Raw genomic sequence first — 18,802 nt, 5'->3', positions numbered from 1 at the left:
CAGCAACAAGAGAGAAGAGAGCAACAGCAAGAGAGAAGAGAGCAACAGCAAGAGAGAAGAGAGCAACAGCAAGAGAGAAGAGAGCAACAGCAAGAGAGAAGAGAGCAACAGCAAGAGAGAAGAAGAAGAGAGAAGAGAGCAACAGCAAGAGAGAAGAGAGCAACAGCAAGAGAGAAGAGAGCAACAGCAAGAGAGAAGAGAGAAAGAAGCAAGAGAGAAGAGAGCAACAGCAAGAGAGAAGAGAGCAACAGCAAGAGAGAAGAGAGCAACAGCAAGAGAGAAGAGAGCAACAGCAAGAGAGAAGAGAGCAACAGCAAGAGAGAAGAGAGCAACAGCAAGAGAGAAGAGAGCAACAGCAAGAGAGAAGAGAGCAACAGCAAGAGAGAAGAGAGAAAGAAGCAAGAGAGAAGAGAGCAACAGCAAGAGAGAAGAGAGCAACAGCAAGAGAGAAGAGAGCAACAGCAAGAGAGAAGAGAGCAACAGCAAGAGAGAAGAGAGCAACAGCAAGAGAGAAGAGAGCAACAGCAAGAGAGAAGAGAGCAACAGCAAGAGAGAAGAGAGCAACAGCAAGAGAGAAGAGAGCAACAGCAAGAGAGAAGAGAGCAACAGCAAGAGAGAAGAGAGCAACAGCAACAGAAGAAGAGAGCAACAGCAAGAGAGAAGAGAGCAACAGCAAGAGAGAAGAGAGCAACAGCAAGAGAGAAGAGAGCAACAGCAAGAGAGAAGAAGAGAGCAACAGCAAGAGAGAAGAGAGCAACAGCAAGAGAGAAGAGAGCAACAGCAAGAGAAGAGAGCAACAGCAAGAGAGCAACAGCAAGAGAGAAGAGAGCAACAGCAAGAGAGAAGAGAGCAACAGCAAGAGAGAAGAGAGCAACAGCAAGAGAGAAGAGAGCAACAGCAAGAGAGAAGAGAGCAACAGCAAGAGAGAAGAGAGCAACAGCAAGAGAGAAGAGAGCAACAGCAAGAGAGAAGAGAGCAACAGCAAGAGAGAAGAGAGCAACAGCAAGAGAGAAGAGAGCAACAGCAAGAGAGAAGAGAGCAACAGCAAGAGAGAAGAAGAGCAACAGCAAGAGAAGAAGAACAGAGCAACAGCAAGAGAGAAGAGAGCAACAGCAAGAGAGAAGAGAGCAACAGCAAGAGAGAAGAGAGCAACAGCAAGAGAAGAGAGCAACAGCAAGCAACAGCAAGAGAGAAGAGAGCAACAGCAAGAGAGAAGAGAGCAACAGCAAGAACAGAGAGAGAGAGCAACAGCAAGAGAGAAGAGAGCAACAGCAAGAGAGAAGAGAGCAACAGCAAGAGAGAAGAGAGCAACAGCAAGAGAGAGAGAGCAACAGCAAGAGAGAAGAGAGCAACAGCAAGAGAGAAGAGAGCAACAGCAAGAGAGAAGATAGCAGCAACAGCAAGAGAGAAGAGAGCAACAGCAAGAGAGAAGAGAGCAACAGCAAGAGAGAAGAGAGAACAGAGCAACAGCAAGAGAGAAGAGAGCAACAGCAAGAGAGAAGAGAGCAACAGCAAGAGAGAAGAGAGCAACAGCAAGAGAGAAGAGAGCAACAGCAAGAGAGAAGAGAGCAACAGCAACAGCAGAGAAGAGAGCAACAGCAAGAGAGAAGAGAGCAACAGCAAGAGAGAAGAGAGCAACAGCAAGAGAGAAGAGAGCAACAGCAAGAGAGAAGAGAGCAACAGCAAGAGAGAAGAGAGCAACAGCAAGAGAGAAGAGAGCAACAGCAAGAGAGAAGAGAGCAACAGCAACAGCAAGAGAGAAGAGAGCAACAGCAAGAGAGAAGAGAGCAACAGCAAGAGAGAAGAGAGCAACAGCAAGAGAGAAGAGAGCAACAGAAGAGAGAGAGCAACAGCAAGAGAGAAGAGAGCAACAGCAAGAGAGAAGAGAGCAACAGCAAGAGAGAAGAGAGCAACAGCAAGAGAGAAGAGAGCAACAGCAAGAGAGAAGAGAGCAACAGCAAGAGAGAAGAGAGCAACAGCAAGAGAAGAGAGCAGCAAGCAACAGCAAGAGAGAAGAGAGCAACAGCAAGAGAGAAGAGAGCAACAGCAAGAGAGAAGAGAGCAACAGCAAGAGAGAAGAGAGCAACAGCAAGAGAGAAGAGAGCAACAGCAAGAGAGAAGAGAGCAACAGCAAGAGAGAAGAGAGCAACAGCAAGAGAGAAGAGAGCAACAGCAAGAGAGAAGAGAGCAACAGCAAGAGAGAAGAGAGCAACAGCAAGAGAGAAGAGAGCAACAGCAAGAGAGAAGAGAGCAACAGCAAGAGAGAAGAGAGCAACAGCAAGAGAGAAGAGAGCAACAGCAAGAGAGAAGAGAGCAACAGCAAGAGAGAAGAGAGCAACAGCAAGAGAGAAGAGAGAAAGAAGCAAGAGAGAAGAGAGCAACAGCAAGAGAGAAGAGAGCAACAGCAAGAGAGAAGAGAGCAACAGCAAGAGAGAAGAGAGCAACAGCAAGAGAGAAGAGAGCAACAGCAAGAGAGAGAGAGAGCAACAGCAAGAGAGAAGAGAGCAACAGCAAGAGAGAAGAGAGCAACAGCAAGAGAGAAGAGAGCAACAGCAAGAGAGAGAGCAGAGCAACAGCAAGAGAGAAGAGAGCAACAGCAAGAGAGAAGAGAGCAACAGCAAGAGAGAAGAGAGCAACAGCAAGAGAGAAGAGAGCAACAGCAAGAGAGAAGAGAGCAACAGCAAGAGAGAAGAGAGCAACAGCAAGAGAGAAGAGAGCAACAGCAAGAGAGAAGAGAGCAACAGCAAGAGAGAAGAGAGCAACAGCAAGAGAGAAGAGAGCAACAGCAAGAGAGAAGAGAGCAACAGCAAGAGAGAAGAGAGCAACAGCAAGAGAGAAGAGAGCAACAGCAAGAGAGAAGAGAGCAACAGCAAGAGAAGCAACAGAAGAGAGAAGAGAGCAACAGCAAGAGAGAAGAGAGCAACAGCAAGAGAGAAGAGAGCAACAGCAAGAGAGAAGAGAGCAACAGCAAGAGAGAAGAGAGCAACAGCAAGAGAGAAGAGAGCAACAGCAAGAGAAGAAACAGAAGAGAGAAGAGAGCAACAGCAAGAGAGAAGAGAGCAACAGCAAGAGAGAAGAGAGCAACAGAAGAGAGAAGAGAGCAACAGCAAGAGAGAAGAGAGCAACAGCAAGAGAGAAGAGCAGCAACAGCAAGAGAGAAGAGAGCAACAGCAAGAGAGAAGAGAGCAACAGCAAGAGAGAAGAGAGCAACAGCAAGAGAGAAGAGAGCAACAGCAAGAGAGAAGAGAGCAACAGCAAGAGAGAAGAGAGCAACAGCAAGAGAGAAGAGAGCAACAGCAAGAGAGAAGAGAGCAACAGCAAGAGAGAAGAGAGCAACAGCAAGAGAGAAGAGAGCAACAGCAAGAGAGAAGAGAGCAACAGCAAGAGAGAAGAGAGCAACAGCAAGAGAGAAGAGAGCAACAGCAAGAGAGAAGAGAGCAACAGCAAGAAGAGAAGAGAGCAACAGCAAGAGAGAAGAGAGCAACAGCAAGAGAGAAGAGAGCAACAGCAAGAGAGAAGAGAGCAACAGCAAGAGAGAAGAGAGCAACAGCAAGAGAGAAGAGAGCAACAGCAAGAGAGAAGAGAGCAACAGCAAGAGAGAAGAGAGCAACAGCAAGAGAGAAGAGAGCAACAGCAAGAGAGAAGAGAGCAACAGCAAGAGAGAAGAGAGCAACAGCAAGAGAGAAGAGAGCAACAGCAAGAGAGAAGAGAGCAACAGCAAGAGAGAAGAACAGCAACAGCAAGAGAGAAGAGAGCAACAGCAAGAGAGAAGAGAGCAACAGCAAGAGAGAGAGCAACAGCAAGAGAGAAGAGAGCAACAGCAAGAGAGAAGAGAGCAACAGCAAGAGAGAAGAGAGCAAGAGAGAAGAGAGCAACAGCAAGAAAGAGAGCAACAGCAAGAGAGAAGAGAGCAACAGCAAGAGAGAAGAGAGCAACAGCAAGAGAGAAGAGAGCAACAGCAAGAGAGAAGAGAGCAAGAGAGCAAGAGAGAAGAGAGCAACAGCAAGAGAGAAGAGAGCAACAGCAAGAGAGAAGAGAGCAACAGCAAGAGAGAAGAGAGCAACAGCAAGAGAGAAGAGAGCAACAGCAAGAAGAAGAGAGCAACAGCAAGAGAGAAGAGAGCAACAGCAAGAGAGAAGAGAGCAACAGCAAGAGAGAAGAGAGCAACAGCAAGAGAGAAGAGGAAGACGCAAGAGAGAAGAGAGCAACAGCAAGAGAGAAGAGAGCAACAGCAAGAGAGAAGAGAGCAACAGCAAGAGAGAAGAGAGCAACAGCAAGAGAGAAGAGAGCAACAGCAAGAGAGAAGAGAGCAACAGCAAGAGAGAAGAGAGCAACAGCAAGAGAGAAGAGAGCAACAGCAAGAGAGAAGAGAGCAACAGCAAGAGAGAAGAGAGCAACAGCAAGAGAGAAGAGAGCAACAGCAAGAGAGAAGAGAGCAACAGCAAGAGAGAAGAGAGCAACAGCAAGAGAGAAGAGAGCAACAGCAAGAGAGAAGAGAGCAAGAGCAAGAAGAAGAGAGCAACAGCAAGAGAGAAGCAACAGCAGCAACAGCAAGAGAGAAGAGAGCAACAGCAAGAGAGAAGAGAGCAACAGCAAGAGAGAAGAGAGCAACAGCAAGAGAGAAGAGAGCAACAGCAAGAGAGAAGAGAGCAACAGCAAGAGAGAAGAGAGCAACAGCAAGAGAGAAGAGAGCAACAGCAAGAGAGAAGAGAGCAACAGCAAGAGAGAAGAGAGCAACAGCAAGAGAGAAGAGAGCAACAGCAAGAGAGAAGAAGAGCAACAGCAAGAGAGAAGAGAGCAACAGCAAGAGAGAAGAGAGCAACAGCAAGAGAGAACAGCAAGAGAGAAGAGAGCAACAGCAAGAGAGAAGAGAGCAACAGCAAGAGAGAAGAGAGCAACAGCAAGAGAGAAGAGAGCAACAGCAAGAGAGAAGAGAGCAACAGCAAGAGAGAAGAGAGCAACAGCAAGAGAGAAGAGAGCAAGAGAGAAGAGAGCAACAGCAAGAGAGAAGAGAGCAACAGCAAGAGAGAAGAGAGCAACAGCAAGAGAGAAGAGAGCAACAGCAAGAGAGAAGAGAGCAACAGCAAGAGAGAAGAGAGCAACAGCAAGAGAGAAGAGAGCAACAGCAAGAGAGAAGAGAGCAACAGCAAGAGAGAAGAGAGCAACAGCAAGAGAGAAGAGAGCAACAGCAAGAGAGAAGAGAGCAACAGCAAGAGAGAAGAGAGCAACAGCAAGAGAGAAGAGAGCAACAGCAAGAGAGAAGAGAGCAACAGCAAGAGAGAAGAGAGCAACAGCAAGAGAGAAGAGAGCAACAGCAAGAGAGAAGAGAGCAACAGCAAGAGAGAAGAGAGCAACAGCAAGAGAGAAGAGAGCAACAGCAAGAGAGAAGAGAGCAACAGCAAGAGAGAAGAGAGCAACAGCAAGAGAGAAGAGAGCAACAGCAAGAGAGAAGAGAGCAACAGCAAGAGAGAAGAGAGCAACAGCAAGAGAGAAGAGAGCAACAGCAAGAGAGAAGAGAGCAACAGCAAGAGAGAAGAGAGCAACAGCAAGAGAGAAGAGAGCAACAGCAAGAGAGAAGAGAGCAACAGCAAGAGAGAAGAGAGCAACAGCAAGAGAGAAGAGAGAAAGAAGCAAGAGAGAAGAGAGCAACAGCAAGAGAGAAGAGAGCAACAGCAAGAGAGAAGAGAGCAACAGCAAGAGAGAAGAGAGCAACAGCAAGAGAGAAGAGAGAAAAAAGCAAGAGAGAAGAGAGCAACAGCAAGAGAGAAGAGAGCAACAGCAAGAGAGAAGAGAGCAACAGCAAGAGAGAAGAGAGCAACAGCAAGAGAGAAGAGAGCAACAGCAAGAGAGAAGAGAGCAACAGCAAGAGAGAAGAGAGCAACAGCAAGAGAGAAGAGAGCAACAGCAAGAGAGAAGAGAGCAACAGCAAGAGAGAAGAGAGCAACAGCAAGAGAGAAGAGAGCAACAGCAAGAGAGAAGAGAGCAACAGCAAGAGAGAAGAGAGCAACAGCAAGAGAGAAGAGAGCAACAGCAAGAGAGAAGAGAGAAACAGCAAGAGAGAAGAGAGCAACAGCAAGAGAGAAGAGAGCAACAGCAAGAGAGAAGAGAGCAACAGCAAGAGAGAAGAGAGCAACAGCAAGAGAGAAGAGAGCAACAGCAAGAGAGAAGAGAGCAACAGCAAGAGAGAAGAGAGCAACAGCAAGAGAGAAGAGAGCAACAGCAAGAGAGAAGAGAGAAAGAAGCAAGAGAGAAGAGAGCAACAGCAAGAGAGAAGAGAGCAACAGCAAGAGAGAAGAGAGCAACAGCAAGAGAGAAGAGAGCAACAGCAACAGAGAGAAAGAGAGCAACAGCAAGAGAAAAGAAAGAAACAGCAAGAGAGAAGAGAGCAAAAGCAAGAGAGAAGAGAGCAACAGCAAGAGAGAAGAGAGCAACAGCAAGAGAGAAGAGAGCAACAGCAAGAGAGAAGAGAGCAACAGCAAGAGAGAAGAGAGCAACAGCAAGAGAGAAGAGAGCAACAGCAAGAGAGAAGAGAGCAACAGCAAGAGAGAAAGAGAGCAACAGCAAGAGAGAAGAGAGCAACAGCAAGAGAGAAGAGAGAACAGCAAGAGAGAAGAGAGCAACAGCAAGAGAGAAGAGAGCAACAGCAAGAGAGAAGAGAGCAACAGCAAGAGAGAAGAGAGCAACAGCAAGAGAGAAGAGAGCAACAGCAAGAGAGAGAGCAACAGCAAGAGAGAAGAGAGCAACAGCAAGAGAGAAGAGAGCAACAGCAAGAGAGAAGAGAGCAACAGCAAGAGAGAAGAGAGCAACAGCAAGAGAGAAGAGAGCAACAGCAAGAGAAGAGAGAAGAGAGCAACAGCAAGAGAGAAGAGAGCAACAGCAAGAGAGAAGAGAGCAACAGCAAGAGAGAAGAGAGCAACAGCAAGAGAGAAGAGAGCAACAGCAAGAGAGAAAGAGAGAACAGAGAGCAAGAGAGAGAGAGAGAGCAACAGCAAGAGAGAAGAGAGCAACAGCAAGAGAGAAGAGAGCAACAGCAAGAGAGAAGAGAGAAACAGAAGAGAGAAGAGCAAGAGAGAAGAGAGCAACAGCAAGAGAGAAGAGAGCAACAGCAAGAGAGAAGAGAGCAACAGCAAGAGAAGAGAGAGAGAAGAGAGCAACAGCAAGAGAGAAGAGAGCAACAGCAAGAGAGAAGAGAGCAACAGCAAGAGAGAAGAGAGCAACAGCAAGAGAGAAGAGAGCAACAGCAAGAGAGAAGAGAGCAACAGCAAGAGAGAAGAGAGCAACAGCAAGAGAGAAGAGAGCAACAGCAAGAGAGAAGAGAGCAACAGCAAGAGAGAAGAGAGAACAGCAAGAGAGAAGAGAGCAACAGCAAGAGAAAGAGAGCAACAGCAAGAGAGAAGAGAGCAACAGCAAGAGAGAAGAGAGCAACAGCAAGAGAGAAGAGAGCAACAGCAAGAGAAGAGAGCAACAGCAAGAGAGAAGAGAGAAAGAAGCAAGAGAGAAGAGAGCAACAGCAAGAGAGAAGAGAGCAACAGCAAGAGAGAAGAGAGCAACAGCAAGAGAGAAGAGAGCAACAGCAAGAGAGAAGAGAGCAACAGCAAGAGAGAAGAGAGCAACAGCAAGAGAGAAGAGAGCAACAGCAAGAGAGAAGAGAGAAAGAAGCAAAGAAAAGAAAGCGGGAAGTGAGAGACCGAGAGAAAGAGAGAGAAGGGAGTAATGTGCTGGTATGTCATTTTATTAATTGCACATTCCTCTGCATATGAAGACATTTTATAGCATATATAATGTGACATCACGCGCAACAAAGGCTAGGCCTAGTCTATTGAATAAAATGATAATGTTGCCATAGAAAAGAGATGAAGCACGTTACTCCATATTTCTAGAAAATGGTCATGATTTCAGCTCCCCGAGACACAACGTCAACTACTTCGGAGTAGGCCTGCAGAAGTAGGAAGGTACAACAGATATCAACGTGATAGGAGTTGACGAGGACAGCAATCAAAGACTGAATGAAATGGATTCCAGACAAACAGACAATGCACATGATCAATGAACAAAACAACTGAAAAGTACAGTGTTTCATCCTCTGTGATTGGCTCAATATGAAGAGCATTTCCACGTCATGCTGAGAAACTCAGCGTTTTAAAATCTAACCCCCCCCCCCAAAAAAGCATATTTATTAAAACCAGGAATGACAAAATCAAACAACTCAAGGGGATAAAATGCAAAAGACTTCCTGAATTATTAATTGTGGCAAGTAAACACATTTTGGCAAAGCATGGGTGAAAGAATGGAACAGAGACAAGAAATATGCTAATGAGGAAGAAGAAAAAAACAGGAATCTAGCAGCTTGGCAGTACAGCCCTATCCCAGGTGGACCTGCTTATCTAGGACGAAAAACACAACACTGCCCAGGACCCATCCGAAACTGAAAGCCTCTTACTGATCTCTTTCCATCAGGAGACGGGAGAGAGAGAGGAGACGGGAGTGAGAGAGAGGGGAGAGAAACGGGAGTGAGAGAGGGGAGAGGAGAGGAGCAAGAGAGGGAGGGGAGTGAGAGGGAGAGAAGGGAGGGGAAGAGCAAGAGAGAGGGGAGAGGAGAGGAGACGGGAGAGAGAGAGGAGACGGAGAGAGAGGAGAGGAGACGGGAGGAGAGAGAGGGGAGAACAGAGAGAGAGGGAGAGGAGACAGAGAGAGAGAGGGAGTGGAGACGGGAGAGAGAGAGGGGAGAGGGGAGAGGAGAGAGAGAGAGGGAGACGGGAGGAGAGAGAGGGGAGAGAGACGGGAGTGAGAGAGAGAAGAGAGGAGACGGGAGTGAGAGAGAGGGGGAGAGGAGACGGGAGTGAGAGAGAGGGAGAGGGAGACGGGAGTGAGAGAGAGAGGGAGGAGACGGGAGAGAGAGAGGATAGAGACGGGAGTGAGAGAGAGAGGAGAAGAGAGAGAGGGAGTGGAGAGGGAGAGGGGAGAGGAGGAGAGAGAGGGGAGAGGAGACGGGAGGAGAGAGAGAGGGGAGAGGAGACGGGAGTGAGAGAGGGGAGAGGAGACGGGAGTGAGAGGAGAGGGGAGAGGAGACGGGAGTGAGAGAGAGGGGAGAGGAGACGGGAGAGGAGAGAGGAGAGGAGACGGGAGTGAGAGGGAGGGAGGAGGAGACGGGAGTGAGAGAGAGGGGAGTGGAGACGGGAGTGAGAGGGAGGGGAGAGGAGACGGGGAGTGAGAGAGAGGAGAGGAGACGGGAGTGAGAGAGAGGGAAAGACGGGAGAGAGAGAGGGGAGAGGAGACGGGAGTGAGAGAGAGGGGAGAGGAGACGGTAGTGAGAGAGAGGGGAGAGGAGAGGAGACGGGAGTGAGAGAGAGGAGACAGACTCAAGGGGAGAGAGAGAGGGGAGAGGAGACGGGAGTGAGAGAGGGGAGAGACGGGAGAGAAGAGGGGAGTGGAGAGGGAGTGGAGAGAGAGGGGAGAGGAGACGGGAGTGAGAGAGAGGGGAGAGGAGACGGGAGTGAGAGAGAGGGGAGTGGAGACGGGAGTGAGAGAGAGGGGAGAGGAGACGGGAGTGAGAGAGAGAGAGGGACGGGAGTGGAGAGAGAGGAGAGGAGACCAGGAGAGAGAGGAGAGGAGACGGGAGTGAGAGAGAGGGAGAGGAGACGGGAGTGAGAGAGAGGGAGAGGAGACGGGAGTGAGAGAGAGGGAGAGGAGAGGGAGTGAGAGAGAGGGGGAGGAGACGGGAGGAGAGAGAGGGGAGGGAGACGGGAGGAGAGAGAGGGGAGAGGAGACGGGAGTGAGAGAGAGGGGAGGGAGACGGGAGTGAGAGAGAGGGGAGAGGAGAGGAGACGGGAGTGAGAGAGAGGGGAGAGGAGACGGGAGTGAGAGAGAGGGGAGAGGAGAGGAGACGGGAGTGAGAGAGAGGGGAGAGGAGACGGGAGTGAGAGAGAGGGGAGAGGAGACGGGAGTGAGAGAGAGGGGAGAGGAGACGGGAGGGAGAGAGAGGGGAGAGGAGACGGGAGTGAGAGAGAGGGGAGAGGAGAGGAGACGGGAGTGAGAGAGAGGGGAGAGGAGAGGAGACGGGAGAGAGAGAGGGGAGAGGAGACGGGAGTGAGAGAGAGGGGAGAGGAGACGGGAGTGAGAGAGAGGGGAGAGGAGACGGGAGTGAGAGAGAGGGGAGAGGAGACGGGAGTGAGAGAGAGGGGAGAGGAGACGGGAGTGAGAGAGAGGGGAGAGGAGACGGGAGTGAGAGAGAGGGGAGAGGAGACGGGAGTGAGAGAGGGGGAGAGGAGACGGGAGTGAGAGAGAGGGGAGAGGAGACGGGAGTGAGAGAGAGGGAGAGAGGAGACGGGAGAGAGAGAGGGGAGAGGAGACGGGGAGTGAGAGAGAGGGGAGAGGAGAGACGAGGAGTGAGAGAGAGGGAGAGGAGAGAGGGGGAGTGAGAGAGAGAGGAGAGGAGACGGGAGTGAGAGAGAGAGGGAGAGGAGACGGGAGTGAGAGAGAGGGGAGAGGAGACGGGAGTGAGAGAGGGGAGAGGAGACGGGAGTGAGAGAGAGGGGAGAGGAGACGGGAGTGAGAGAGAGGGGAGTGGAGACGGGAGTGAGAGAGAGGAGAGGAGACGGGAGTGAGAGAGGGGAGAGCAAGAGAGAGAGGAGAGAAAGCAAGAGAGGAGAGAGAGCAAGAGAGGAGAGAGAGCAAGAGAGGAGAGAGAGAGGAGAGAGAGAGGAGTGAGAGAGGAGTGAGAGAGAGGAGAGAGGAGTGAGAGAGAGAGAGATAGGGGACTGACTGGCTGAGCCTAAATGGGCTAAAGGCTGTTTTGGTGGTTTCAGTCTCTCTTCCTGGACAACACCTGCTCCCCCTCTGTGACTGAGTCAGGCAGGGTCAACGTTGTGTAGTCTGCTGTGCTGAGCCCTGAAGCAACCAGCCTCCCCAGTCCAATCTCTTCACTCTCCTCTCATCCTCCATAGGGGCGGCAACTCACAGAAAGTTCACTTGCCAACGGCTAATTCGCATAATGCTAACAGCCTGACTCACCTCACAGTACAGGTCTGTTCATTAAAATCAGCCAACACTGACTAACTTATTTTTTTGACCTCGTTATCACAATCCTGACCCCAGAAAGTTAGACCTAGATTATTATTTTATTTTACCAGACAAGTCAGTTAAGAACAAATTCTTATTTACAATAACAGCCTAGGAACAGTGGGTTAACTGCCTTGTTCAGGAGCAGAACGACAGATTTTTACCTTGTCAGCTCGGGGATTCGATCTTGCAACCTATCGGTTACTAGTCCAACACTCTAACCACTAGGCTACCTAAATCGGCTTTAGTCCATTAAAATGAGGTGTGGCTTGTAGTTGTTTTCTGTAGAGACCAAAGATAAATGCAATACAGGCCTATTCATCATCATAATAAACTCTCTGGTATGTAGAATGAGGACAACACACTGTACTGGTAACACGTGTATACAACTCATTGTGGATTTATTCATTCCTTGTGGTATTATCTTTCTAGAATGTTTTTAAATGTTCTCTCTGCATATTTGGAAAGGGCCCGTAAGTTCAGCATTTCACTGTTAGTCTATACCTGTTGTTTACGAGGCATGTGACAAAATGAGATTTGACACACAGAACGGCTAATGTCAACATGCACATTTGGTATGTGTGACTGTGCATAGTGAGAGCTGTATGAATGGCCCTGGTTAGATAGATGTCTGCTCTGACATGAGATTACATTCCTTGGTAAAAAAGTCAAAGACACTGAATATCAAAACACATGAGTCAAATTGTAACAAGTTGTAACAAACAACGGTTTGTTTAGATAAACATGTAGATGTAATAGACGATACATTAGGGCTGGTAACCGCCAGGGACCTCTTGATACAATATAATTATGATACTTACGGGCCGATACGATATGTATTGCGATTCTCATAATTCTATTGTGTTACGATCCGATTCTAAACATATTGCTCACTATGTCTGTTGCAGAGAGATGAGAGAGGCTGAGAAAATATGTTTTGATCAGACATGGAAATAAAAGTATTGAAAACTTGTTGGCTCACTGTTTAAAAAGGAGAACAAGCTATAGGTTGAAAAATACCTAAGTTTTGACGCAAGTACAGCCGACTAGCACTAGCTAACGCCACCGAGCAACAAAAAAAAGTCTAAGTATCGATATAATATCTTCCAAAATAGCCCCTTTTCTGCAATTCCGAATAAAACCCAACTTTGGGAAATGATCACCAGACCATGTTTTACTCCATTAGGAGGACTAAGGTTGTAGACCATTGCTGAGTCTTTTAACCATACCACGTGGTTAAACTATTAAACCATCGATACCGACAGAATAAGAACAAGTCTTTGATATTAATTACTAGTCTGCAGCTAGGAATTCGGTATCATTGAACGCGAAGAACGACAACCGCCGAAACATTAATTCTACAACAACATGAATGAATGTCACTCTGAACTATCCACTATAACCGCGAGCGAGGGAGAGAGACGGACAATTCTACAAAATAAACAACGTTTGACCAGCGATCAAGACGACACACTGAGCGTAAATATATGTATTGATGAGTGAGCGTTCATGTGCAAAGGATTGGCATTTCAATTGTTAGAATTATCAACTGTACGTTGTCTTCTCAGTCGAACCCCACTTCCCTTTTGTCTAACAAGCCACGATGCCGGTTCAGCCCACTAGGGCACATTAATAATAATAATAATAATAATAATATAATATAATAATAATAATAATAATAATAAATGCCATTTAGCTGATTTTATCCAAAGCGACTCAGTCTGTGTGCATACATTCTACGTATGGGTGGTTTGGAATCGAACCCACTACCCTGGCGTTACCGCCATTCTACCAACTGAGCCACAGAAGGACCACATTCTCCTATCATTTCTCGTAACCACATTTACCTTATTTGTTTGTTTATGTATTTCTGTGAATTACTTAGTTAGTAATAAATAAATGATTTAAGACGATTGATGTTTGGATGACTCAGTGAAGACTGGGTTCGTGCAGATAACCAACAATTAAGGACGTTTGGAATGAGACTAACGTAAGGTAAAGTAAATCATTCATAAATCAGAAGACTATGGATCAGATATGAAAATATCTGAAAGGTTATATTGGGAAATTATAACCTTGAAATCTGAATATTTTTCCTTGGTGCCCTGACTTCCTAGTTAATTACAGTTACATGATTAATCAGTTGATCGTGTAATACTAATTACAGAGAATCTTTGATAAAAACAATAAGTCTTCAATTTAATGATAGTAAAGACACGACAATGGGCAGCACAACTTTATAGACAACATGTTCCATATTCAACTCTAATGATAGGTAACACAACATGTTCCATATTCAACTCTAATGATAGGTAACACAACATGTTCCATATTCAACTCTAATGATAGGTAACACAACATGTTCCATATTCAACTCTAATGATAGGTAACACAACATGTTCCATATTCAACTCTAATGATAGGTAACACAACATGTTCCATATTCAACCTTAATGATAGGTAACACAACATGTTCCATATTCAACTCTAATGATAGGTAACACAACATGTTCCATATTCAACTCTAATGATAGGTAACACAACATGTTCCATATTCAACTCTAATGATAGGTAACACAACATGTTCCATATTCAACTCTAATGATAGGTAACACAACATGTTCCATATTCAATTCTAATGATAGGTAACACAACATGTTCCATATTCAACTCTAATGATAGGTAACACAACATGTTCCATATTCAACTCTAATGATAGGTAACACAACATGTTCCATATTCAACTCTAATGATAGGTAACACAACATGTTCCATATTCAACTCTAATGATAGGTAACACAACATGTTCCATATTCAACTCTAATGATAGGTAACACAACATGTTCCATATTCAACTCTAATGATAGGTAACACAACATGTTCCATATTCAACTCTAATGATAGGTAACACAACATGTTCCATATTCAACTCTAATGATAGGTAACACAACATGTTCCATATTCAACTCTAATGATAGGTAACACAACATGTTCCATATTCAATTCTAATGATAGGTAACACAACATGTTCCATATTCAACTCTAATGATAGGTAACACAACATGTTCCATATTCAACTCTAATGATAGGTAACACAACATGTTCCATATTCAACTCTAATGATAGGTAACACAACATGTTCCATATTCAACTCTAATGATAGGTAACACAACATGTTCCATATTCAACTCTAATGATAGGTAACACAACATGTTCCATATTCAACTCTAATGATAGGTAACACAACATGTTCCATATTCAACTCTAATGATAGGTAACACAACATGTTCCATATTCAACTCTAATGATAGGTAACACAACATGTTCCATATTCAATTCTAATGATAGGTAACACAACATGTTCCATATTCAACTCTAATGATAGGTAACACAACATGTTCCATATTCAACTCTAATGATAGGTAACACAACATGTTCCATATTCAACTCTAATGATAGGTAACACAACATGTTCCATATTCAACTCTAATGATAGGTAACACAACATGTTCCATATTCAACTCTAATGATAGGTAACACAACATGTTCCATATTCAATTCTAATGATAGGTAACACAACATGTTCCATATTCAACTCTAATGATAGGTAACACAACATGTTCCATATTCAACTCTAATGATAGGTAACACAACATGTTCCATATTCAACTCTAATGATAGGTAACACAACATGTTCCATATTCAACTCTAATGATAGGTAACACAACATGTTCCATATTCAATTCTAATGATAGGTAACACAACATGTTCCATATTCAACTCTAATGATAGGTAACACAACATGTTCCATATTCAACTCTAATGATAGGTAACACAACATGTTCCATATTCAACTCTAATGATAGGTAACACAACATGTTCCATATTCAACTCTAATGATAGGTAACACAACATGTTCCATATTCAACTCTAATGATAGGTAACACAACATGTTCCATATTCAACTCTAATGATAGGTAACACAACATGTTCCATATTCAATTCTAATGATAGGTAACACAACATGTTCCATATTCAACTCTAATGATAGGTAACACAACATGTTCCATATTCAACTCTAATGATAGGTAACACAACATGTTCCATATTCAACTCTAATGATAGGTAACACAACATGTTCCATATTCAACTCTAATGATAGGTAACACAACATGTTCCATATTCAACTCTAATGATAGGTAACACAACATGTTCCATATTCAACTCTAATGATAGGTAACACAACATGTTCCATATTCAACTCTAATGATAGGTAACACAACATGTTCCATATTCAACTCTAATGATAGGTAACACAACATGTTCCATATTCAACTCTAATGATAGGTAACACAACATGTTCCATATTCAACTCTAATGATAGGTAACACAACATGTTCCATATTCAACTCTAATGATAGGTAACACAACATGTTCCATATTCAACTCTAATGATAGGTAACACAACATGTTCCATATTCAACTCTAATGATAGGTAACACAACATGTTCCATATTCAACTCTAATGATAGGTAACACAACATGTTCCATATTCAACTCTAATGATAGGTAACACAACATGTTCCATATTCAACTCTAATGATAGGTAACACAACATGTTCCATATTCAACTCTAATGATAGGTAACACAACATGTTCCATATTCAACTCTAATGATAGGTAACACAACATGTTCCATATTCAACTCTAATGATAGGTAACACAACATGTTCCATATTCAACTCTAATGATAGGTAACACAACATGTTCCATATTCAACTCTAATGATAGGTAACACAACATGTTCCATATTCAACTCTAATGATAGGTAACACAACATGTTCCATATTCAACTCTAATGATAGGTAACACAACATGTTCCATATTCAACTCTAATGATAGGTAACACAACATGTTCCATATTCAACTCTAATGATAGGTAACACAACATGTTCCATATTCAACTCTAATGATAGGTAACACAACATGTTCCATATTCAACTCTAATGATAGGTAATATTCAACATGTTCCATATTCAACTCTAATGATAGGTAACACAACATGTTCCATATTCAACTCTAATGATAGGTAACACAACATGTTCCATATTCAACTCTAATGATAGGTAACACAACATGTTCCATATTCAACTCTAATGATAGGTAACACAACATGTTCCATATTCAACTCTAATGATAGGTAACACAACATGTTCCATATTCAACTCTAATGATAGGTAACACAACATGTTCCATATTCAACTCTAATGATAGGTAACACAACATGTTCCATATTCAACTCTGCTAATGATAGGTAACACAACATGTTCCATATTCAACTCTAATGATAGGTAACACAACATGTTCCATATTCAACTCTAATGATAGGTAACACAACATGTTCCATATTCAACTCTAATGATAGGTAACACAACATGTTCCATATTCAACTCTAATGATAGGTAACACAACATGTTCCATATTCAACTCTAATGATGGTAACACAAAACATGTTCCATATTCAACTCTAATGATAGGTAACACAACATGTTCCATATTCAACTCTAATGATAGGTAACACAACATGTTCCATATTCAACTCTAATGATAGGTAACACAACATGTTCCATATTCAACTCTAATGATAGGTAACACAACATGTTCCATATTCAACTCTAATGATAGGTAACACAACATGTTCCATATTCAACTCTAATGATAGGTAACACAACATGTTCCATATTCAACTCTAATGATAGGTAACACAACATGTTCCATATTCAACTCTAATGATAGGTAACACAACATGTTCCATATTCAACTCTAATGATAGGTAACACAACATGTTCCATATTCAATTCTAATGATAGGTAACACAACGTGTTCCATATCCAATTCCATTTGGGGCTTGTGAGCAGTTATTTCCCCTCTCTCTGTTCATTTCATTTGACTGTGAAGATTGAATCAAGGCAGACATCTGAACAATCAAGGAAGGAGGACAGTCATATAAACATTGAGTCTAGCAGAGCCGGGAGGAAAGGAACTGGATGTTCAAGGAGCCAAAATATCATCATCAGTCACGACTTGACAAAACACACACTGTCTGTTCTGCTGGGAAACACAGAAACCAGGCCTGGTCTTTACAGACTGTCTGTTCTGCTGGGAAACACAGAAACCAGGCCTGGTCTTTACAGACTGTCTGTTCTGCTGGGAAACACAGAAACCAGGCCTGGTCTTTACAGACTGTCTGTTCTGCTGGGAAACACAGAAACCAGGCCTGGTCTTTACAGACTGTCTGTTCTGCTGGGAAACACAGAAACCAGGCCTGGTCTTTACAGACTGTCTGTTCTGCTGGGAAACACAGAAACCAGGCCTGGTCTTTACACACTTCACTGTCTGTTCTGCTGGGAAACACAGAAACCAGGCCTGGTCTTTACAGACTGTCTGTTCTGCTGGGAAACACAGAAACCAGGCCTGGTCTTTACAGACTGTCTGTTCTGCTGGGAAACACAGAAACCAGGCCTGGTCTTTACAGACTGTCTGTTCTGCTGGGAAACACAGAAACCAGGCCTGGTCTTTACAGACTGTCTGTTCTGCTGGGAAACACAGAAACCAGGCCTGGTCTTTACAGACTGTCTGTTCTGCTGGGAAACACAGAAACCAGGCCTGGTCTTTACAGACTGTCTGTTCTGCTGGGAAACACAAAAACCAGGCCTGGTCTTTACAGACTGTCTGTTCTGCTGGGAAACACAGAAACCAGGCCTGGTCTTTACAGACTGTCTGTTCTGCTGGGAAACACAGAAACCAGGCCTGGTCTTTACAGACTGTCTGTTCTGCTGGGAAACACAGAAACCAGGCCTGGTCTTTACAGACTGTCTGTTCTGCTGGGAAACATATAACCAGGCCTGGTCTTTACAGACTGTCTGTTCTGCTGGGAAACACAGAAACCAGGCCTGGTCTTTACAGACTGTCTGTTCTGCTGGGAAACACAGAAACCAGGCCTGGTCTTTACAGACTGTCTGTTCTGCTGGGAAACACAGAAACCAGGCCTGGTCTTTACAGACTGTCTGTTCTGCTGGGAAACACAGAAACCAGGCCTGGTCTTTACAGACTGTCTGTTCTGCTGGGGAACATAGAACCAGGCCTGGTCTTTACAGACTGTCTGTTCTGCTGGGAAACATAGAAACCAGGCCTGGTCTTTACAGACTGTATGTTCTGCTGGGAAACACAGAAACCAGGCCTGGTCTTTACAGACTGTCTGTTCTGCTGGGGAACATAGAACCAGGCCTGGTCTTTACAGACTGTATGTTCTGCTGGGAAACACAGAAACCAGGCCTGGTCTTTACAGACTGCGGTCTAGTTCAAATGGAGCAGATGGACTGTCCCCTACACTGTTATGTGTATATGACAAATAAACTGCTGTCATGCGCTGCTAGAAAGAGACAGCAAATTCAGAGAGTAAATCTAGGGCTGTCAGGCCTATATTCTATGTGGCTGTGCAACCCTCATTTCGCCCACAGTATAAATCACAGTAGATCATTTGTTCAAATGAAAAAGATAGCAGCAGCACATTTCCTGAGTCTAAAAATACGGAGATGGAAAGATAAACAATGAGAGTAGCTAGTAGAGACATGACCTTTTACTGGAGTCAAACACTGGCTCCGTTTATTACCCCCCTCCCTGAACTCAACTAGAACTCAATATAGAGCGATAAGCATGAACCCCGGGGTCAATCCAAAGCTAT

The 18,802-nt window shown here is 44.7% G+C and overlaps 1 pseudogene; it reads right to left on the bottom strand.

Moving 5' to 3' along the window:
- Nucleotides 1-18,802, bottom strand: part of LOC118378740 (SNF-related serine/threonine-protein kinase-like) — a 70,070-nt pseudogene that overhangs the window by 23,776 nt on the left and 27,492 nt on the right.

The sequence above is a fragment of the Oncorhynchus keta genome, unplaced genomic scaffold, assembly GCF_023373465.1.
Source record: "Oncorhynchus keta strain PuntledgeMale-10-30-2019 unplaced genomic scaffold, Oket_V2 Un_contig_23564_pilon_pilon, whole genome shotgun sequence".
Lineage (NCBI taxonomy): Eukaryota > Metazoa > Chordata > Actinopteri > Salmoniformes > Salmonidae > Oncorhynchus > Oncorhynchus keta.
Note: the sequence above shows the minus strand (reverse complement) of the source record. Positions and strands in the feature narration are given on the sequence as shown.